Source organism: Acanthochromis polyacanthus, chromosome 8 (genome assembly GCF_021347895.1).
Source record: "Acanthochromis polyacanthus isolate Apoly-LR-REF ecotype Palm Island chromosome 8, KAUST_Apoly_ChrSc, whole genome shotgun sequence".
Taxonomy (NCBI): Eukaryota; Metazoa; Chordata; class Actinopteri; family Pomacentridae; genus Acanthochromis; species Acanthochromis polyacanthus.
In genome coordinates this window covers 7,035,206-7,059,002 of record NC_067120.1, presented here as the reverse complement: position 1 = coordinate 7,059,002, position 23,797 = coordinate 7,035,206, and the positions used below count along the sequence as shown (strand labels likewise).

The 23,797-nt window shown below is 41.6% G+C and overlaps 1 long non-coding RNA gene across 1 annotated transcript; it reads right to left on the bottom strand.

Annotated features, from left to right (window-relative positions):
• Positions 1-14,860: 14,860 nt before the first annotated feature.
• LOC127535219 (uncharacterized) lies at positions 14,861-23,438 on the bottom strand. The gene is made up of 2 exons (XR_007943993.1): positions 23,225-23,438; positions 14,861-15,665 (listed from the first exon to the last, which is right to left on the bottom strand). It is a non-coding gene; the product is annotated as an uncharacterized LOC127535219 (long non-coding RNA).
• Positions 23,439-23,797: the final 359 nt, after the last annotated feature.

Below are 23,797 nucleotides of genomic sequence, written 5' to 3'. Positions count from 1 at the left end.
TTGTTTTATGTTTTATTTTTAATAAAAATGCATGCAAGATATATCCCAGTCCTTCAATTATATATTGACCTACCAACACATCTCAGCTGGAGGAACAGTGATAGAAGCCAAAAGTCACCTGTGGCTTCGTGGTATTCACAGGACGTCGATGCCCTCATTCTTTAATGGAAAGTATTACAATAACATTTTGGGGTGAAGTCATCTTTCCCCACATTAATACTCAGGGCACTCATTCAGCAAAAACCTCATGGCATCATGATCTTGCAGAGGATGTGACGAATGGCTCACATTAACATAATTGTTCTCACCTGCACGATGCCCAGACATTCCTGAGGCCGCTCCACGCTGAGTCAGTGATAATCATCATCATATACCAAAAACATACTGTCCTGTAAGAGCAGATTTCATCTTCCTTTGAAAATGTGACAAATATTCCCACCACCAAATCCGACGCCTCGACGCCAAAAGGATGTCCATGCAGACAATGCGTCTCTTGGCTGCCTGTGGGGATTTGGTCTGGGTCACAGTGACCTGAGGTCCGGTGGGAGTCGGACAAGCAGCAGCAGTAAAAGAAGCAGTCGGTTTCCATGTAAAAGCAGCAGACCTCATGTTTGAACTGCTATTAAACTATTCTCTGTATCAGAGTGGAGCAGGAGAAGTTCATTAATGCCATTCCTGTTGATGTGTGCTTGGATACTTTTGGAGAAATGCCTCATTGATTTCAAAGGCCATAGTGGTATGCTGCCATCTGCAGTTGTCTACATGAGACAGAGCTGTCCCTCTTTTACTGTCTCTCTCTCTTTTACAATGTGTGATGTTGTCCTCCTGCATTCATGCAATCACTGCTCCCCTCTTAGATGAAACCCGACTTGCCCGTGTCACTGATTTTAACTGAGCTTCACAAGCAAAAATCTGACATTTAAAACAAACTGTACCTTTCCTAATTTAGTCAGACAAATGATTCATCCGGTCATGACCGAAGTGTTCAGATCAAATGTATTTTTTGCCTGCCAAATTAGAATTTTATCCAAAGTTCCTCCTACACCCAATAAATCTTCAAGAAACCTTCCTAAAAATGTTATCTTTCCCTGCTTTGATGTTAACTGTCATTATAAGCCATGTTGTGGGCATACATAGAGGCTAGACATGAAAACTGTCTTACAAATTTGGCTGCCTTTGCTCCATAGAGAACAATTTTATACTTTGAAAGTGAGTGTGTGGGCCTGGTAAAATGTAAAATGTCTTCACTGTCCCCTCTAGTTTGCAAAACAGCAAGAACTGTCAAACTCCTGTTGTGAACTTTGACCCAAAAGGAGCAAACAGTCACTTTTCTTCTATTTCTTTCGGTTGTTAAATGCTTGATATATCTCTGCAGGTTATTCCACTTTGAGCATACAATTACATACCACAATTTAATGCAACAACCATCGAACTGTCAGACCTTCAGGATGTTTTGCAGACCTTCTGCCGCTGTTTACAAGTGTCCTGTCACTAAAGAATGGTCAGCGGTGAATAGTAAATGGTGAGTAGGAAGCTGGTGTCCAGCCTGATTGCCCACAGGCCACATCAAGCATCTACAATTTGGAATCTCTCTTTAATATCATTATCGATGTAATGATTCACAGTGAGCTCTCTCTGTCTGATGAATGGATGAAATGACCTGAGCTCGAATAAGAGCCAGTTTTCTTCAACTATTTTGGAGGCAAAACTCTTTCTCCCTCCCTCCCTCTCAGCAGCTGCAGACTTGAGCGTACCCACAAAGTAAAGAAAAAAGAAGAAAGAAAACAGAAGAAAAAACCTGCAATGCTGACATGCTCTGGAACAATGGGCACAAACACACCCAGGAGTGGTCACGCATGCCTCATCAAGGCTCCCACAAAGGTCAAGTGGAGGCTGCATGGAGCTGGCTGACCTCATTGTTCAGACTACCACAGTTGCTCTGCCCTACATACGTATATATAAATATATAAACGTATATAGATTCAGCTCATGACAGAAGGTCGTAACCCACAAAGAGTTCAGCATTCATTTGAGGAAATGCCATTTCTTACACAGTTCTTTCTTTGGACGTCTGACTCATCATTTTTGCTGATAATAATATTATACTCATAAAAAAATTGCTGAAACACAGGTTTGCCCAACTGACAACAACAGCTGAGTTCACGCGACGCTGTCTGCGGAAACCGTCGCACTGGTTTTGGCAAGTTCCGTAGGCGAATAAACAGAATTTCTAATCAGCAGCAAATAAGATGGATTAAATGGGGTTAAGAGATTTGAAAAAGGTAGATGCTGCATTCAGTGTCACACTTCACTGAGATATTTTGTGTTGTCATAAAAGCTATTTGATTGATAAATATTCCAAAAACACCAAAAGTCCGCTAATAAAAATTCACAAAGTTAAACTCTAGTCTATAAATATACAAGATACTCATTACAATAAGAAACGCTTGGATTTAATTGACTTAAGTAACTTAATACAATGTTATTATGAATAAAAATCATCAATGTAGCTTTAAGATAGGACTTAGAGAGTCTAAAAACCTTCTTCTTCGGGCTGTATGAATGTTCATAACACATTCAGAACTGATTCATACTGTCTGCTAACTAAAGGTCACTTTAGTTAACCGTCACTATGTCAATACCAATTAAGTTTTACAGCGTGGAACAACAATTCCAAATTAAAGGTCCAGTGTTGTTTCCATGCAGCCCTGAACTGCTGGGACAGAAACAAATGATTTTCCAGTATTTGTAGTGCAACAGCTCAGTCCACACAAGCACCAGGAGTATCTGAGCTTGTGCCATCTGATCCATGTAATGGGATGATGGTGAACTGGAGAGAGAGAGAGAGAGAGAGAGAGAGAGAGAGAGAGAGAGAGAGAGAGAGAGAGAGAGAGAGAGCACTCAGATGTTTTTATGGGGCTTGCAGTATTAGCATACTAAAGCCCATTTGCAGATGGAAAACTAAATTCAGCTGTGCACAAGTATTTCCTGAATGTCTCTATGAATAAAATCGTCCACCATATTACCATCGCAGCAGACTTGTAAGCAGCGGAATTCTGGCCACATAAAGTTACCATTATAGAGCGGAGGATCTCTCTCATCCTTGTTTGATGGAGAAAAATAACATGAACTGCGGCCACAATGCCACAGCAGACGGGCTACTGTAGGTCTGTCAGTCTTCATTTTACAGTAGCGAGAGCAGAGCGAGCCCTTTGAAAACACTACCTGCACTGTAAAAAAAAAAAAAAAAGAATGACGCAAACATTCCTCACAATTTCCTCCGAGCTTGTGCAAGAAACATATTAGAGAAGGCAAAAAAATGACTTTTTTTCTTCTTTTCTTTCAAAGGCCACACACTGCAGAAGCACTTAAGAAGTCAAGTGTTGGACGGTGGCAACAAGTGGTGATCTAACATAATGACATCATCTTATTTTGACAGTTGCCCCATTTAATGTGGAAACGATTAAAGAGGAAGACAAAGAGGGATTTCACCCATTACCCATTAAAGTTAACCACCAAATTACATGGGATTTTATAGGCCATAAATAAGAAAATGCTGCTGGATTTTGCCCTCCTCCTGCCACTGTTGAACCTCCCCTGTGAGTGTGTGTGTGTGCTGCCAAGCTCAGGGGGAGAGACTTCGCCACGGGACTCACCCGACTCGCTGCTGTAGACGCAGTTAGTGGAGGTTTGAGCGGCGGACGGGTGGACGTTACGCTCACACAGACGCTCGTTCGCTTTCAGCATGTTGTACCAAATTCAAGCCTATCACGTTTCAGCCCTCTCTAGCTCGCGTTAACGGTGGCGACTCTAGAATGCCGTAATTCCTGGAAAGTGATGGGCAAGCTTTTTACAGTTTATTATCTCACGCAGCTCCCTCTCATCCATCCATGCAGCCATCACAGCAAAAGATCTCTCAGCACTTTCACCAATGCGCTGCTCGTTCTCCAGGCCATTTGGTTGCGATTTACTACCAAAGAGGTTTACAGCAAATTGTTCCTTCCTCTCCCTTTGCAGTTTTTTTTCCTTTTTTTGTTTTTTTCCTCATCTCTTCTTTCCCCTCCGTATTCCCTTCCCATTCTGATCCGTATTATGGTATTTCATTGTGTTTTGTTTGTTTCACCGTGACTCCTTTCATCTCCCAGTCTGTCTGGCCTCATATCATTTTTAAAGTGGACCCAAATGCTTTCCCTGGCAGTTTCCAGCGAGCGCTTCCAGTAAGTCTGAGACATAAATCGAATATTTGAAAAAAGACAAATAAATACAAGTGTAAATATCCTCTTGGAAATGGCCTTAGCAACTTCTGTGTATAATTAGGCTGTCGTCTGTGAGTGTGCGCATATGTGTTTGTTTGTGTGTATGTGTGTGCCTGTTTGTCTGTGTGTGTAGGGGGAGGAGGAGGAGGGGAGTAAGATGCAAGATGTTAGCAATTGTGTTTGTGTGTCTGCATTAGTGTGCGGGTGACTAAATGCCCTTTTTAACCAATGTGTGAAATATTCCTAGCGAGGCTGGAAATGACTTAGAGCCCCCAAGGTGACGGTTAAAGGGTCTTTTCCAAGTTGGCAGATGACACAGTGAACCTCTGACCACCCAACACCCCCACATCTACAGCACGATCAGCGTTTGACCAACATAAACTATGGCTTGGCATTTATGTTATGGCTTAGCGTCGAACTGATTCACTGCCGTCTGGCTGCGATTCCAAATTAGCTTCCAGGAACACAAGGGAACAAGGGGCAGAAAAATAAAGAGGGAATGACATAGTTGGCAATGGGAAGATGATTCAGAGAAACCAATACATGTCTGGCATCTGTGAATGGCATAATCACGATGAGATGATGGGGCAACCCCTCTGTTTTTCCTTCTGCTGTTTGTTTGTGCATACTTACGTGTATATGTGTGTGTGTGTTTGATCATGCAACAGGGTGTGCTTTATGCCAGTGTCGCCAGTGAGTTGGCGTATTTTCTGTGTTTATGTGTGGGTATTGTGTCTGGACTGAGTGGTCATTGTATTCCAGACATGTGGTATATTCACTGCAGAGTGATTCACTCCTACCAGCATCTGTTGTCTACCCCTGCAGTCTGTAAGAGGTCTGATTAACACCACACAAACTGACCCACCCGGAACTGACCGGACCTGACCGGATCTGACCACACCTCCCCAAAATAAACCAGAGACAACAGGATGGAACCAAAACAGAGGAGCCAATGATCCCTGCTCCAAGGAAAACAAATCCCATTACACTACAAAAAATTTATTTACCGACCTTAGCAGCCATTTTTCTTTATAGATTCATAGCTGGGTCAATATATAATTGAGGGATTTTTTGAAATCCATGGGATATATCTTGCATACATTTGTATTAAAAGTTTAAAAAAAAGTTCTTTCTGTTCATTATGATCATGTGTACAAATTCCATAATTATTTTTTATGGAAACAATCACTTATTAATAAAAAATGACTGGCTATCACTAAAATGTCAACTAAATAACTGTCTGAATTTAATAACAACCACCTTCTGATTAGCTAAACAATAATAAAATGAGATTATTCAACAATTGTTTTGATTGTGTTCTTTTTATTAAGTTGAGATAATTATGAGAGATATTTCTTTTTTTGCAGTATATCAAATTTTATGTGGAAAATAACAAATTGTATCTGTGTCCGAGAAATCACTTTTAACTAAGTTACCCATTACAAAAACACCTCTCAAGGAAGTGTGTTAATTCCAGATCACATGACCTGCTCCACATGATGTCATTTCCTCCTGAAGAAAAGACTGGCAAGACTCCAAAGCTTTCTGAGTTATTTAATGTAAAGTGGTGTGTGAGTCAAGTGTGGATTTATCACATGTCAACAGGTTTACTACAATATGTTAATAACTTTCAATTTCAACTTTACTCAGTTGTATTTATAATATTTAGAAGAATCTTTCTGTAAAAATTCCATGTGGTGTTTGGTTATAGGCAGCCATGTTGATTTTAGGCCTGAAAACAGCAAAAATGTCAACTATGTTACAAAAACTCTCGCAATCATACATTGACCCAGCTAATTCAAGTGTCAATTTTTTATGAATCTTAACTGAAAAGATAGACATTAAGGCAGAACTCAGCCTAACTGCTCTTTATTTGTTGATCTCTTTCACTATAATAATAATTTTTAAAAACTGAATCTAAAATTCAGTTCCAAGATTAGATTTTGTAACTTCCCAGACTCACTGCAAATAAAGGACAAAGAATCTTCCATTTCTTAAATGTAATTGTTATGTCACTCAAAAAAAAAGATTTTCTTTTCATTGTCAACAGTTAAGGCCTCAACAAGCTTAAAACAAAATGCCAGTTTAGCCGCTTCTGACAATCCAGGTTTTAGCTTTTTCGGAAAATTACAAATTCTCCCAACACTCCAGTGGTCACACCCACTTCACGCAGCAGTTCCACCAGGTAGGAATACTTCTTGACCCAGTTTTTGTCCATCCTTCATGCAACAGCTTTATTATCTCTTGTGCATGTCAAAGTGTGAGACTATATACGCCTTCAAGAAGATACTGTCCGGAAGTGCAGTCTTATCATTTGTACAATTTATCACTTGTTCTTGGAGAGAGATCAGGGAGGCAGCCAGAGGGAGGTCATGACTGCAGGCCTTTCTGCCCTGCCTTTGAGTTGAAACATTCATAACAGACATAAAACCGTTTGCCTTAGACATGGTCAGATGACACATCCTACAAAATAGCTAGTTCCAAGTATACAGAACCCTTTTTAGTTCTCTAAATACTGCAACACTTCTACAAACCTCACCTTTGTGTGCGTCAGCTGAGGAGACAAGGAGGCTATTGTTAGAGATTTTAAAATATCCCCTGTGTTGTTTTGTGTTTTATCATATCTTAGGGAGAAGCCTCCCTGTGTTCTAATTGTTGCTGTGGTTTGCTGTTAACACAAACTCAACACTTCCTTCATCTGTTTCACATTAAAGCCCTTCCAGTGGATGGGACACATAATCCCTTCGCTCCCCAGAGTGCTTTTATTGTGAAATATCTTTGGTGTTACAGCTATAGCTTAACAAGAATGACAGAAGCAAAAGGGCAAAGTGGTGTAATGAATGAAAGGGAGTCAAAATAAGAGAAGCTTGTGATCCAGTTGTTGCGTTGATGGAATTAATACCATGTAAATATACATTATCGTGAAATGACCATGCGAGCCACCATAGTAAATTTTCCCCTGATCTCCCCTTTGCTTTTTTTGGAACTGGTTTTCATTTGTTGAAACAAAGGCTGGCTGTTGTTGAAGATACTCTCAAACAGGAACAAATAACATTCACGGAGCCAAGTTGAGTTTTTTGTTCTGCGTGTTTATGTCTTTCACAACTTTTTCACACATTAACGTAAGTGTTCAGGTTGGACAACGCAAGTAACAGCGGGGTATGCATGCCTCATTTGCTCCAGAAGCTGTTCTAGTACAAAACAACTGTATTCTCCAGTTTAAAACAATGCTTTGCACCCCACAGTGGTTCCATGTCCACCAAAATAACCAAAATAACCAAAATGTCCTTCTTTCTGTTGCCATAGAAATAGAGGCCACAAACAATGACCCAGAGTGCGTTCTCCTGCATTTAAATCTGCTTTATCTTTTCGTTTTGGTTTTAATCAAAATGTGATCTGCAGAGTAATTGTTCATGTCAGCCTTCTTGTGGAAATTCAAATAGGATTTGCGGGATTACTTAAAATAAATGAAATTTTTTTGTTGTTTTTAGCCACTCTAGGAAACTGACTTCTTGGAAACTGACAGAAGTACAGGGCAGTACACAAGAGCAAATCGTATTGTTGCTGGATTGTTCCAATTTCTAAATCTGGTAAATCCCAGTATCACTGCACATGTTCACACTTTCGGGACACTATCACTTATGGGAGCTCACATTTCACTGTATACAGTCACCACTATGCCGATGAGACCGGTTGCCCCTCTTTGATGTTGCAGATAACCTGCCTCGGTCAGCTGCTTCCATGAGATCTGGGAAAGATCAGTTACAAGCCCATGCAAATGCAAGTCCTTGAGGAGGCCATGAAAAAAGGCAGCAGTATTTATCCCACTTGTGGCTGTTTTCAGGACTGGGAACAATGCTGTCTTTATGGTGTGGTTTTATCTCTCTCCGGCCACAGCCGAGAATGGTTGCTGTCTTGTGATGGCCACTGCATAAATCAGTTTTGGTGCTTGCGCTTGGCAATGTAGTCAGGCGAGAATTAGATAAGATGAGGACATGGAAGGAGAGGGGACAGAGGGCCCGCTGGAGGTCATGAAGACAGATAGATTGGAAAATGGATAGAGGAGGAAAGATGAGGGCAGCAAAAGAGAGGGGAACTGTAGGAAAAGAGGAGGAGACCTGGCTATTAAACAGCCAGTACAGTGCATGCTTTTAAGAGCAACTCATCCCTCCAACCACCTAAGCCCCTTCTGAATAACTTACCATAAATAGAGGTTTCTGATCGACTTATTCATCAAAGTGGGGTTTTCATTCTTCCACACTGTGAATGAGTGAGAATGAGGTGTTCTTCCAGATTACAACTCCTCAACTTGGTCTTTGAGGATTAGGGGGGACTACAATAGACTACAATGGAGTCAGCCAGGGTGGGTGCTGCACAGATAAGTACTCGCAGGAATCAGCAAAAGGGGCAGATGAAAACAACATGTTTTCCTGCCCATGTATTTCTAGCGTCTCCAAGCTGAAGCTGGATATAACTGTCTGAATATGTGAGCAGAGATATTTAACTTGGCTAAGGAGATTACTTTTTCTAAATGGCGTTAAGTGGCTCAGTCAACATTTAGACTTCTTTTTTCCCCCTCCTCGTTCTTAGATAAACTGTACTGACTCAGATAATAGCTGCTGATTAACATCCAAGAGCTGAACAAAGCGCATTTATCAGATTCATTCACAGAAATGCAGATCGCAACATGTGTGCAAGCTTGTCTTGAAGTGTGTATAGACACACACACACACACACACACACACACACACACACACACACACACACACACACACACACACACACACACACACACACACACACACACGCATGTCTGGTTCTTATATCCCTGTGGGGACTTACCATTGACTCCCATTCATACCTAACCCCTAACCCTTACCCTAACCTTAACCAACACCAAAACAATGCCTAACCCTAAAGAAACTTTTTTGCAGTTTTTCTTTTTTCAGTAACAACAACATGGCCAAGAAAACACTGTTTAAACTTGTGGGGACCTCATTTTAGGTCCCCACCGTAAGACGAGTCCCCACCGAGATAGCGTGGAGTCAGGTCAAAGTCCCCACCGGTATAGATAAACACGTAAACACACACACACACACACACACACACACACACACACACACACACACACACACACACATGGGAGGGGGGCACCTTGATGCACCAGTAACCCTTCATTAAGGCTAGAAAACACAAGCAAACTGAGGAGACAGGCCATGCTTTGTTAAGCTGCCGAGGGAGTTAAGTAATGCTGCTGAGCGTGTGTGCTCAGTGGATCAGTCTTAACTGTCTTTGGCGTTGATGAGATTTATCATAAAGGCGTAATGTCATAACCATATCATCAACACAATGGCTCCTCACGATTAAAGGAGATTTGGTGCGCCGGGATCTTTGAAGTCTCAGATGAAGCACTGAAACATTATCCCGACGTGAGTGAGACAGCACTGATTCATGAGCTATCGAAGAAAGAGGGAAAAAAACAACAGAAAGGTATGAATGGGGAGGTTCACGTTGGAAGAACCCATAAGGTGTATTCCCATTCACTTTATTCAGTGTGTGCGCCTGTTCAGCGTTATGTCAGAATGTTGTGAGGTACACACAGCTGTATTGGCAGCGGCGTTATCGCAACCTGCTTCACAGCACTACAAGGAAACAACAGCCTCTTTGTGAGCATGTGTGTTTGTAGCGAGCCAGAAGGACAGGGAGAGTGCTTTTTGGCAGACCTTATTACCATACAGCCCCTCTCTAATCCTGCCCTTCCTCTCTCCACCTATAATATGGCTGCATATCCGTTAGCCAGGCTACAGACAGAGAGGAATCTGCAGCGGAGGAGAGGGCGATCAGAGGGCGAGTAATTGAAAACACACAAAGAGCACTGACTCAGAGAGCCCAGCTACCAAGGGAAGGTGCAGAGTGTGTGTGTGTTTGTGTGAATGCATGTGTGTGTGTGTGTGTGCACAATATACCGAGCGAGAAAGCCCTGATGAACAAAGGTTTGAATTGCGAAAGAGACAAACTCACTCTGCGTGACATCTGACTAAATACTTTCATTGTTTCTCCTGCCGAAAACAAGTATCAAGTATCGCAGTCGGGAGTGCAAAGAAACAAAGTTCTGAGACCTGCCTCGTTAATTTACTCCAACGTGTGCTTGCTGCAAAACGATATGCACTGCAATAGCTCGATTCACAATTTTAAGCCCTGACATTTGCCAGTGAGCAAAAACTGCCACTGGACTGAGGTAATTCAAGCTGCTGCGAACCAATTTTTACCAATTTTCTCGATATGAGTGGAATCTCACTTGTGGTTAGTCTTGTTTTGAGACAGATACTCTGAGAAAATTCCTTAATTTTCTAAAAAGCACTTTTACCGAAAATGAAGAAAAACTGGAAATAATTATCTCAACAGTAAAATTCGGCCCTGCTTGGGGAAATTAGGTTGTGGGGTGAACGCTAAGGTGAGCATTTCTAGCAGTTTCCTCGCTCGGTGCATGCACACTGTGCAGCCTCTGCATGTGTGTCGGTGTCTTTTTAACACCAATCCACCAGCGGCAAGAAGAGAAAACACTGTTTGAGCGCTGTTTATTCCTCTGAGAGGGTAAAACAGCGTAACCCTGCGCACTACTACTTGGAAGCATCCTGAAGCCTCTTGGAAAGATTTAGTACTCAGAGAAAATGCGACTGATACCAGGGAGAAGTTGAGGTTTCTTTCACCGAGGTCTGAAATACGCTGCCGGCATTCAAGCCACGAGGATGAAAAGCTATCGGACCAGGGGGCTAATTTACATAAAAAAATCTGTGGCTATATGGTTGAATTCTATACTCTCCGTATCACATTTCAAATGCCTCCAGTGCTCGAGTGTAATTCAGCGTTTGGATTGTTTGATTGTTTGGGGCTGTCTGGGCTTTCAGTCATATGGCAGTGCTCCTCGGGACGCAGGCCAAACTCATAGCATATGTTGGAAGGGTATGACAGGAGTTCAGTGAGTATGTGTTTTTGAAGTGTACACACACAGACACCCCACACACTGAGAAATGGCCTTTGTTTGAACGATATGTTTTTGGCAAGCATTCACACACATTCATGAATAATGAATGCGTGTGTGTCTGCGCAGTGACACACACACACACACACACACACACACACACACACACACACACACACACACACACACACACACACACACACACACACACACACACACACACACACACACACTTTCGCTCTTTGTGAGCTCTACCTAGACGCACACAGAAAAACACCCAACAAATAAACACAGACACCGAGGGCAATTTGTCTTGATTTTTGTCGTCTTTGAGCAGAAAGGTCACAGATTTCTGCTTAGGTTGATCAGCATGCTGATATTGTGTGTCTGCGTGATTCGTGCGAACGGCGTCGTGTGTTTGTCTGTGTGTGGGTTTCCATCCCACCACATAGTTGCAGTCTTCTGCCAAAGACACAGCCATGTAAGGTAATTCACCCATCCTGAATGTGTATTTTTGTGTACATTAATATCTCAAACATCTGTGCACGTCTGCGATTGTGACTTGGCAGTCCCTCTAAAGTTTTGCTGTGGACCCCGCGAGGCGATCAAAAACATATTTGTGCCAACCTTATCTTAAGAGTGGCTTTTATCCGCCATGCTGACTGGTGCTCTGGTATTTTTCTGTTTCTCGTTCTTTCTTCCCCTCCCTCCTTCCTCCTCTCTTCCCTCCATCACCAGTCTCAAGGATTTCCTCCATTATTCACTTGTTTTTCTCCCCATTTCCCTGCTTTCGCTCTCGCTCTCTCTTGCCTTTTCTTTTTCTTGTAGCCTGTTTTGATTCAGAATGTGCCAGTTTGGGTGGTGAGGATGGAGCTCCCCAGACCCTGGAGGGGTATTGGAGCCCTAGGAACATTGGTCTCTGCCTCTCCATGCGTCGGCATTGTGAGCATGGGCTAATCGTTAGAGCGAGGCCTCAAAGAGAGAGGACAAAAGTTCACGGTGGGTCACTTTGGCGTCCTAACATGAAAGGAGTTCCCAGTTTCAATGAGGATTAACCAAAAATTCCATTGACTGCAACACTATGGGAGCTTGCAGCATCTTATACATATGAATTTCCCATGTGAATTCGCCACACATATGACAGTGGTTTCCCCTGCACACATGCAATCGCCAACCCACACATGCATTCACACAGGCTAACGCACAATGCACAAATCATTCAGCAGTGAGTTAAATGAGTTCAGTGTCGGCAGCACTAACGGTCAAATCCTGCCCCTTGACCCCTCGGGTGCCTTTCAGTGAGTCTGTGTGTGCACAAGTGAGTGTTTGTGTGCGTGTGTGTGCATGTTTGTTTGTGAGCGCGTGTGGGGGAATTAAAGTGTCTGTGTGGCCAAAGACAGATTAAGGTCCCCATAGTAGAGCCTATTTAGAAGTTAATGTGTCAGGTAATGAACTTTATGTGCATAGCTGCACGACACCAGGAGGTGAGACTTGCCGCGTCGCACCTCTAGAGTCAGTCCACTTCAGGACTGAGCAGAGCAGAGTTCTGGCTTTTGTTTCATAGAGGATGGTGAATGGGGAGAATGAGATGATTGAATGAAAGAATGACAGGATTACTGAACCGTAGCTGTGCCCTCTGTGTAAATGTACAGGCCGAAGGGTGGCAGCAGTTCATTCAGTGCCTTTGTGACCTCAAGGCTGTGCCACACAATGTACACTGAGTTCCAGTCATCTCTGTTCTTTACATCGTACAGGGGCCAGCAACAGGGTGCTGCTTGACTAGCTTGGCACCAACCGCATGTCATAGGCAGCGTTTAATAGCTACATTCCTGCCCAGCAGTAAAGCTTAATGTGTCCATACATCTAAGCGGTCATTAATACAGAGGTCCTTATTATCTTCCAGTGCTCCGACATGAACTTCAAACACGTTCCTCTGACTCGATGGGTTGATCATGCAGAACCGAGTCCCATTCAGGTCCATTCCCAGATCTCCATTGTGCGAATAACACTTGACAGAGTGCTGACTAATGACACATTTTTTAATCAAAGACAAAAAGGCTGCCCATTCATCTTTTCTTTAACTTTGGGTGATGTTAATTATCAGGAACGGCCACATCAGAGCACATAAGGGTAATGGTTTTTACAGATATGAATTCTTAACCCCCACATGTGTGTTATTTCAGCTTGAAAAACGTTGTTATTCAGTACAAATTTGAGCAATAATGTCTTCTTTATCTGATAATGAGTGAGTCATAACTAAATTATATCCTTACATCATTTTTTACATTTGGGTGCATTATGTAACACACAGGAAGAGCCCCAAAGGCCACTCAAGCCCTCCGAAGTGCTGCAGTCAAAATGAAGACTAGACAAAGGTCAGGTTTGACTAAGAATCTGGTAACAGGAATAGACTGTTTTGTTCTAAATTTCCAAGCGAATCAGAATGAAATCTGGAAATTCTTTGCTAAGCCTGTTGAACTAAAGGCTCCGGGGAGCCCGGCGCACATGTGTGTCACTGATTAATACTGCAGGCTTTCCCAAGAAATGTGAGGCAGAGGGAAAAAAAAAACATCAACTATCAAAAGGAAAACACAGATTTCCCATCATCTTCCTCTCTGTCACAGGCCAACGGTTAAAGTTCTGGGAAGCAAGTCTCGCAAGAAAAGCTGGTTGTAATGATTCAGTGGCTGACAGCGTGTGAGATACAGAAGCATCAGTGGCCACCGCCGGTATGCCATTCACTATCACGTGGGCTGTGCGTAAGCAGCCGCGATAATGAAGATGATAACGCGCTTTAATTCGGATGCCAGAAAGCTGTTGTTCATACGGGGGCAGAGATAAAAGCAGGCAGCGTCACAGAAATGGAGGGAAATGTGTTGCCTCTGATATAGCGACAGACAGGAGTGATACTGTGCCCCCTTTGTGCACCCGGGGCTGTGTCGGGTGCAGAGATAGGGAATGGGGCCCTCTGAATCTGTGGCACAAGGGAAGGCAGGCACAGAGTGTGAAAAGAAGGGGGCGGACCTGAGCACCGCATATGTTACCCATCAGCGGGGAGAGAATGGTGATAATCAGGGTTGGGCTTTGATTATATTTGATGACATTCTTACACTGTATTCAGCAAATAATGTGTTATTACATATGTGATGTGCGTTACTAGGTGGCCACGGTTACATTGCAGCACCATTCACGCCTACAAACAAACAGAAGTGACATCCGATTGACCTGCTCAGTGCCCCACTCATTCAGCTGTGCAAAACCCCTGAAATATTTATTTGCTCTTCTCTATTCTCTGCTATACTTTTTGCCCATGTGCTGCCCCCTTTCTTGGTTGCCTATATTGCTTTAATATCTTCTCAATCTGTCTACTTTGGTTTACAATTCAATTTAATAGAGACTTTTGCTGAAAATAGGAACAGATGAGTGTTTAACAGCAATACAGAGGCACTGAACTGCTCCAAAAGTTATTGAAATTTTCAGAGAATATTAGACAGCATTCGGAATGACATTTAAAATTGTTGAAATGTATTCATTTTGCCTTTCTCACATGATACACCAAGTCTTGACTCAATAGTAAAATGTTAAGTTGTGACAATGTGATCGACCTCAAGTAGCAGCAAGGCATGAGGAAAGATTTTATTGCGTCAACGCAGAGATAAAAGAGTAAGAGAGCATGACAGAAGAACACAAACTGAAGGAAGGAAGGAATGGCAGAGACAGACACGTGCACATACAGTACACACACACACACACACACACACACACACACACACACAAATGCTCGCATGCACACACACGCACACACACAATCCCCAAAAGGACAAACAGCTTTTGTTTCTGTCATGCGAGGCTCAGAGAGGCAGAGAGAGGCTTTATTGGAAAAAGGGTTGTGGTGTTTTCCTCTCCAAAATCACTAGGGCTCATTAGAGAAGACATTTCAGAGCTGGAAAAGAGCACATGACACATCACACTTCAGACAGCTGACCTATTTACGGGGTGACTTGTAGCATATCTATAAAACACATTACAACGCCGTCACCAGGGACCGGTCCATACAATCGGGGGGAAAATATGAACTAATCATCTTCTGAGGTTACGTACAGGGAAGGGAGGAGGGGATGATTTAGCTGTCAAAGAGAGAATAACAGGAGCTCACACACATCAAACACACTTCAAATACAAGTGACGCACACATTCACACCCACTCAGAAAACACATTTGTTATTTGTGCAACGTGAATCTTCCATCGACCGAAAGTTTGATGCGTTTTTACACCGTACTAGCGTGCGGGGGTCTGCTTTCACTCTCCATAAGCTTCCACTCCGTGTTGATGGCTTCCATGTGTTTTAAATCAGTGGTGAAATTTACCTTTTTCATGGAAGAGGAAGGGCAACCCGACATAGTGGCATCCCCCAAAATGTCTCCTTCTGCGAAAAAAGCCACCATAGAAAAAGAAACCATAAACCATTCAGTAAGATGAGGTCATACATTTTTGGCATGGGTTACCCCAGTGGTAAACACAGTTTTGCTGTGAATCATACAACTGTCTAAATTTCTGCAATCATCAGAGCTGTTTTTTAGCACGGGGCCACGTAGGTGGGCGCCACCAGCTGGAGGGGCGCCACAAAGGAGTTTTGTTTTTTTGCTTCTGTTCCACTTTTGAAATGACCAGTGTGGGCCCAAGGTTTCTCAGCAACACAAACACTCCTCATGTTGCACTAATTACCTGACACCTGAATTAGCTACAGACAGATAGTGGAAGGACACACAGATGAGGGTCAATTTTCACAGTCAATACATGACTGACTTCCACTTTTGCACTGCTGCTGTTCATTTGTTCACACTGCTGGGCAAAAACCAAACAAATAAAGCTTCCAAATATTATAAAATGACCCACACTGGCCTACAAATCTGATGATCTGATGATCTGATGATACTGTATTTGTGCAGGTTTGTCCTCAACTGAGTCATGTAACGGTAACTGATTCAGAAGAAGAAAAATATAGATCGAAATCTAATTTATTAGCTTCAGTTGAGGTGCTCTTGAGTAATAATTTCAGCCTAGACTTGCTCCAATGGAGCAGTAAAACCATGAATTTAACCTGGACATCGTCCATGTGTGAATATGTATTACAGCGTAAATGTACAACCAGGAGTTGCCAGTACATGGAATACGTGACCAGACATATGGAATTTTTTTTCTTCGTCATTTTATTATACAAGCGAGGATATTTGCGTACCTTCAACATATGTTCCCACAGCACAGAAGCTAGTACTATACGTCTTTATCTTTGCTTGTATCAGCAGTGAAACTCCATCCCTTCCTCCTGTCTCGTTCCCACCTATCCAGTTCAGTCCAGTTGTGTTTTGAAAGGGTGGTTATATTCGCTGTTATTGTATGATTTTACAGAACCTCTCCTCCCAGCCTTTGAAGCAGGGAAGAGCTGACCGAAGCTGGGCGAGCCCTGCTTTAAGCCCCTGTCTGGGCAAGACCTAAGTCAGTCCCACCACCAGGACTCTTCTCTCCCTCTCATACCCATCCACATTCTTCCTGCGCCTTCATGTAACTGGAACAAATTTATGTCAGCTCAACAGATTTTCAGGGCACTTTCTGAGGCGCGCACAAGGCTGCTAGCCTGTTGAAGCTGACCCGAGGGTATTTGTCCGGGTTGAGGCCTTTGAAAATAAACAAGAGGACAGAGCAGCTTAGTCATGTGAAGTGGTGAGACTTTTGGGGGAGAGGAAAACAACAATTACCCGAGGCGTTATAGACATTAAGTGCTCAATGAGAGCCATTCAGAGGTAAGATTCTCTGAGCAAATAAGCAAAGTGGGGATACTATCTGTGTGCTGAGGACACTGATGAAAGGGAGTAACAGAAAAACACAAATAAACTTTATCTGACTTGGCGCTGACCTCCTTTGTCAAAGTGCTACCGCTGGGTTGGAGGTGCTGGGTTTCCATCAGCTCGGTTCTGTCTCTCTTTGTGCATAATTAAGGCTTCACGCTTTCAAGTAACGCTACAACAAGAACCTCTTTCCCGGTCAACAGCAACCAAAGATAAACAAAAACAGCAGTGCATATGTTTAGTGTGCAGTGCAGCTGCAGGAGGATGGTTTATCAGGTCAACAATGTGCAACAGGATTGCAAAACACAGTGTTTACTCTCCCATCCGCCCACTCGTCTTGGCTGTTTAATTCCTCCGCTCTTTCGAGGATTTGGCAGCAGCATCGACGGGCCTTCCAGTCTAACCTTGAATGCTCGAATGACCTTAAAATTACTGGCTTTGTATGTGTATTCAGCATCAGAGCTCGCTAGAAAACCTCCCATATTTCAGGATAAACATAGGCGTTCTTTATGACTGCTTTGAGTTTGCATGAAAATGACATGAGAAAAAAAGAGCCTTTAGGAGAATAGGAAACGATTAGTCCGAGGGAATGTTTTTGTTGGTCCAAATTAACACCACAGTTAGTGACTTCACAAAGGTCCATTTGCTGTAAAATACAATAAAGCTGTTATTCGCCCCTCGGTGCCTCCATGACCTTGTAAACAAACAAGACCTACAAAAGCTGAGGAAACCTCTAATATCTGACCTCCACCACTAGATGCTTTAACATCCGTGCAATGATGAGAGTCTATGAAGTATAAATGTTTTTAGCTTACTCTATGATAACCCCTCATTATACATTTTCTGTGATCAATAGACACATCAAAGGCAAATTGCCAAAAACTGCCCTCACTCTGCCTCTTATTTGGTGTTTAGAGGGCATGCAAACAATTGTTTCCAGGAACTGGGGGGATATCAGTGCAGGCCAGTTGGCCCTGCACATACACGCACAGTTAGCACAGCAAGAAAGAGCCTTGGCCTTGTCACTGCTATAATGCTGTGGCTCACTGGGTCACCATGAGTTCCTAATAACCCAAACAAATACATCCTCTATCCCTGTGTGCTTCATCTGCCTGCCTTTTCTGCCATTGATGCTATTCTCCCAGTTCGTGCCATTGCATGTGCCAGTTGATAGGGAATGTTTATGAGCAATTACCAACAATTACGGTTGTCCAGTTTGCTCCATTTGCATGAGGATGTTTTTTTAATTGTGTTTGCGCTAGCACCCAAGCATGACAAGGCTTTTGTCAAAAGATGACCGGCTGTGGCACTCAAACATGGTGACCAGAGGAAATTAAGAAAGACATGTGACCTTGAGTATCCCAAGTCAGTGTGTGCGAGGGTTTTGAAATATGAAAAATCAGCATTTACTTTGGATTTTTTGAACATTTAAAGTTTAAGCCCCTTAATTCTCAACTAAAACAATAATTTAAACCTGTCAGAAAAAGAAACCTGTCTCAGTGTTAACTACTGATCATGCAGCACCAGTCTCGTATATAATGTAGATGTAATTTTACAGCTTGTCTTGGACAGTTACTATGGGATACTGCATATGATAACAACTAAATCAAATTGGGAAATTACTACAAATTCCTTCTTAGACGTATACTTCATCTTCACTGAAATACTTTGTATTACACAAAAAATATGTCATCAAGGGTTTCATGTGAAAACTATGATTTTTATAATGGATATTTAATTGAGTCAGCATCACGGGAGGAAGAATCACATCTAAATATCACAAGACCTATTTCCATGGCAGTCATTGATGTAAAGAGTGCAAAGATTAAGGATCTCAGAGGGCTGTTTGTTACTTTCTTTGTGTTTCTGGAAAAAATGCCAATAAACAAATACTTTTTCAAACCCAAGTTCTGTTAACTCCAATACCAGCAGTGCAAAATGGACTTTGCGGCAAATCAGGGCCAAACATAGAAACATATTCATGCATTTTCTGCATCACTAACTAAATTCATATAGGTTTCCATTTACTATAACTGCATTCAGCACCATTACTAAAGTACAGCTCAGCAAATTTAAAGATATATCACCTCAGCTGAAAAGAGGATATTGCCAGGAAAAGAACTGGTGAAAGGATGATGTTTCTTACAGCTGATTTAAATCCAAAACATGAACGAAACCTTCTCTGAACTGGTTTAGCTCTGCTGCATCAGATGCCATGGTGATCTAGCGGCCATCTTTGTGACGATAAATAATTCGGACGTTGTACTCAGCATACCTCGCTAACCCACTAATCAGGAGATGTCACCACAAATTATTTATTACAAATTTTGTCATGATTTAAAGATTATATTCACCAGAAAAATTGTATTTTTACAGTTGTTGAGGCTGATTTTAATACTAATTTGCAAAAGCAACAGACTCTACCTTCGGGCATCACAACAACTAAAGAAACAGACACCCATGCTGCTAATAAGTAGAATCTGGCAACGCTGGCTATAGCCTGGTGGGTATTATGGTGGTCATAAGTTTCTTAGGAGTTCTTTTATTAGAAGACACTCTAAAACTGGTCATTAACTAAAATGGGATCAAATGGTGCCTGGCTGTTTTACTACGGTTAAAATAACTCAGTAACAAAAGTGGGTCGACTGGTCCGTTAAGCATGTTTTAATTCAGAGAGCAAATGGGTCAGAATATATTTGCTGTATTTTTTGTATCATAGCTGACATTTTTGCTGTTTTCAGACCTAAAATGAACAAGGCCGCCTATAATCAAACACCTTGTGGCATTTTTACAGAAAGATTCTTCTAAATATTATATATACAACTGAGTAAAACTGAAATTGAAAGTTATTTATAAAGATATTGTAGTAAACCTGTTGACATGCCATAAATCCACACTTAACTCACACACTACTTTATAGAAAATAGCTCAGAAAACCTTGGAGTCTTGCCAGTCTTTCCTTCAGGAGGAAATGACATCATGTGGAGCAGGTCATGTGATCTGGAATCAACACACTTCCTTGAGAGGTGTTTTTGTAATGGGGAACTTAGTTGAAAGTGATTTCTCAGACATGGATACAATTTCCACCAAAATTTGATATATTGCCGAAAAAGAAATATCTGTCATGATTATCTCAACTTAATAAAAAGAACACAGTCAAAATATTTTTTGAATAAGCTCATTTTATTATTGTTTAGGTAATTAGAAGGTGGTTGTTATTAAATTCAGGTGATTATTTCATTGATATTTTAGTGATATTCAGTCTTTTTTTTTTTATTAATAAGTGATTGTTTGCATAATAAACAATTTTGTTAGTTGTAAAAACATGATCATAATTAACATAAAAAACTTTTTTTTTAAACTTTTGATAAAAATGTATGCAAGATATATCCCATGGACTTCAAAAGTCCCTCAATTATATACTGACCTAAATGTCAATCTAGAGAAAAGAGTAGTGTCTCACAGTACCATGGTGCCAGCACTCTTTCCAACTTCACTCCTATTCAGTGCAGTGAACTACAGGAAGTTGTGCAACAGCTAAGCTCTGCAACTTGCTCTCTTGATCTCATGCCCACTAGGTTGTTTAAAGATGTTTTTAACTGTATTGTCGATGATGTACTCAAAATTGTAAATACCTCCTTAGAGTCTGGAATCTTCCCCTCATGTCTCAAACATGCTATTATAACACCTCTGTTGAAAAAGAATAACCTTGATCCATTTGCTGTTGAGAACTACAGACCAATTTCAAACCTTCCATTCCTGGGGAAAATTCTTGAGAAGGTTGTTTACCAACAATTACTTGGGTATCTGTCGTATAATAGCCTGTTTGATGTTTACCAGTCTGGTTTTAGAAATAATCATAGTACAGAAACTGCCCTAGTCAGAGTTATCAATGATCTGAAAATTAATACAGACAACCATAAAGTTTCTATTCTGTTACTTCTTGACCTTAGTGCAGCTTTTGATACTGTGGATCATGTCATTTTACTCCAGCGCCTTGAACAGTGTTTGGGCCTCAGAGGCACAGTCCTTAACTGGCTTTCATCATATCTAAGTGGTAGATCTTTCTCTGTTTTGGTCGGCAGCTATGAATCTGATAATGTCAGCATTCAATACGGAGTCCCACAAGGCTCAATTCTTGGTCCTCTGCTTTTCAATTTGTATATGTTACCACTTGGGTCCATTATCCAGCACCATAATATTCAATATCATTCTTATGCTGACGACACGCATTTATACGTATCTGTTACTGCTAATAATTTGGGTCCAGTCAATGACCTCCTTCAGTGCATTACAGATATTAAGTATTGGATGGCAACTAACTTTTTACAGCTGAATGAAGACAAAACAGAGATTCTTTTAGTTGGTCCGAGTGCTCTGAGGCAACATATTCTCCCTTTGTTAACTCCTCTGTCAGTAAAACCATGTGAGCTTGTCAAGAACTTGGGTGTTATTTTAGACGCTGATCTTAACTTTCAGAAACATATAGCTAATATCTCCAAGACTGCCTTTTATCATCTCAGAAATATATCTAAAGTAAAATGCTTTCTGTCGCAAGCAGACTCTGAAAGACTGGTTCATGCTTTTATCTCCAGTAGATTAGATTATTGCAATGCACTTTTTGCTGGACTGACAAAGCAAGTACTACATAAACTTCAGCTTATTCAGAATGCTGCGGCCAGAATTTTAACCAAAACTAAGAGGTATGAACACATCACTCCTGTTCTATCCTCTCTTCACTGGCTTCCAGTGAAACAGAGAATCGATTTTAAAATACTTCTTATTGTTTATAAATCTATGAATGGTTTAGCTCCTTCCTACGTTGTTGACATGCTCACTGAATATATACCGGACAGATCCCTTAGATCATCCAGTAAAAGTCTTCTTATCCAACCCGGTCTCACGGGGATTCGTGAAACTGTCACGTAAGTTTTAGTTTCGGTTTCGTGCGCACCAACACGATTTCGTCATGTTTTTCGTGCCGCTCACCACGAAATGTTTTTCGCTGTGGTAATCACATCTGAAAGTGGTTTATACCGGCGGATTCATGACGATCTAAGCTGTCCATCGGCGTATACTGCTTGCGTGATCGCGTTTGCGGCCGCCGGACATTCTTGAAATTCCTATGCAAATTGGTAAGTGTACCACCGGCTTATGGTTAGGTTATGGTTAGGTTATGGTTAGGGTTATGGTTAGGGTTATGTTTAGGGACGATGTCATGCAAAATATAGCGTTGGATTCGCCACGGTTTTACATTAAAAATATAATATACACATTCTTTTGAAATACGTTCTGAGTGGCACGAAAAGTCCGCCGTTTAAAATACATTGGTGCACATTTCGTGGTGAGCGGCACGAAAAACATGACGAAATCGTGTTGGTGCACACGAAACCGAAACTAAAACTTACGTGACAGTTTCACGAATCCCCGTGAGATCGGGCTGTCTTATCATACCAAGAATTAATTCAAAATCAGCTCATGGTGCTTTCAGTCACTACGGTCCCACTCTCTGGAATTCTCTACCTCAAGAACTAAGGTCTGCTACAACAGTGTCTTCTTTTAAAAGCAGACTAAAAACGTATCTTTTTGCACAAGCCTTTGACTAGGTTCAAAATGATTGGCTGGGTGATAGCATTTTATTATGGAATTAATGTTATTATTATTGTTTTTATTTTTCTTTTAATATTATATCTTAATACCTTGTAAAACTGTTTGTGTTATTGCTACCCTTTATTGTTATTTAATTATTTGTTCTTAAGCACATTGAGTCTGCGCTTGTCGTATGAAATGTGCTATATAAATAAATGTGACTTGACTTGACTTGACTTGACTTTTGATCATACACAATAGATGTGTGTTTGATGTACCTGCAACCTCTATGCATCTTTTGGAAAGTCATGAAAGCATAATGCCAAAATACTCTACTGGTGTGCAATGTGTTACTTTGGCTTTGTTCTCGGTGATCTACATCTCACTCTGTCCCTTCTGAGATAAAATCAGTTTTTATGTTCAGTAGCTGGAAAATCCCAGCTGCTTTTTCAAACAAACAACCCCACATGCACCCTCTCTTAAATATATAGATCATCAGTCACACATGGGAAGACACCACGTCGACACACACTCGCAGAAGCCCACTTACCTTAGCTGGCAGGAATGTGAGTTCCCCCCCAGAGCACGCACATTGTTGGCTGGTGGAAGAGTTGAGGAGGAAGGGCAGACATACTCTGGCCCCATCTCCAGTCTCCGTCAATATTTCATAAGGAACCTTTCTCCTGTCCCCTGGTGCCCAGCAGCCTCCCCCTGCATGCAGCATCAATTCTTTATTCTTCCACTGTAAAGAGCCGTCACTCGTCTCCTGACAGGACATAAAGGAAGTTCCAAAAACTGTTATTTACATATTTTTTACTGAACTATTAGCCCTGACCACTACAATCTCTTGACTTCTTGCAACACTATGCTTAATGATGTGTTGGATGTCTGATATGTGTTTCAGATTTCAAAACCTGTGGCCAGAAATCAGCAGGGAGTCTCATAGTTTCATGCAATCGGAATTCAAACCATTCCAGGTGAAATTACTCCAAAAATCACATCTGCAGCGCTCTCACTAAACTGAGTCAGAAGGAACATTTAAACCTATCTGAGGAATTAGAAGAGCATGGTTGAGAACAGTTACGTCACTGGATTGCACAGATTTAAGCAGCAATTCAGGTTC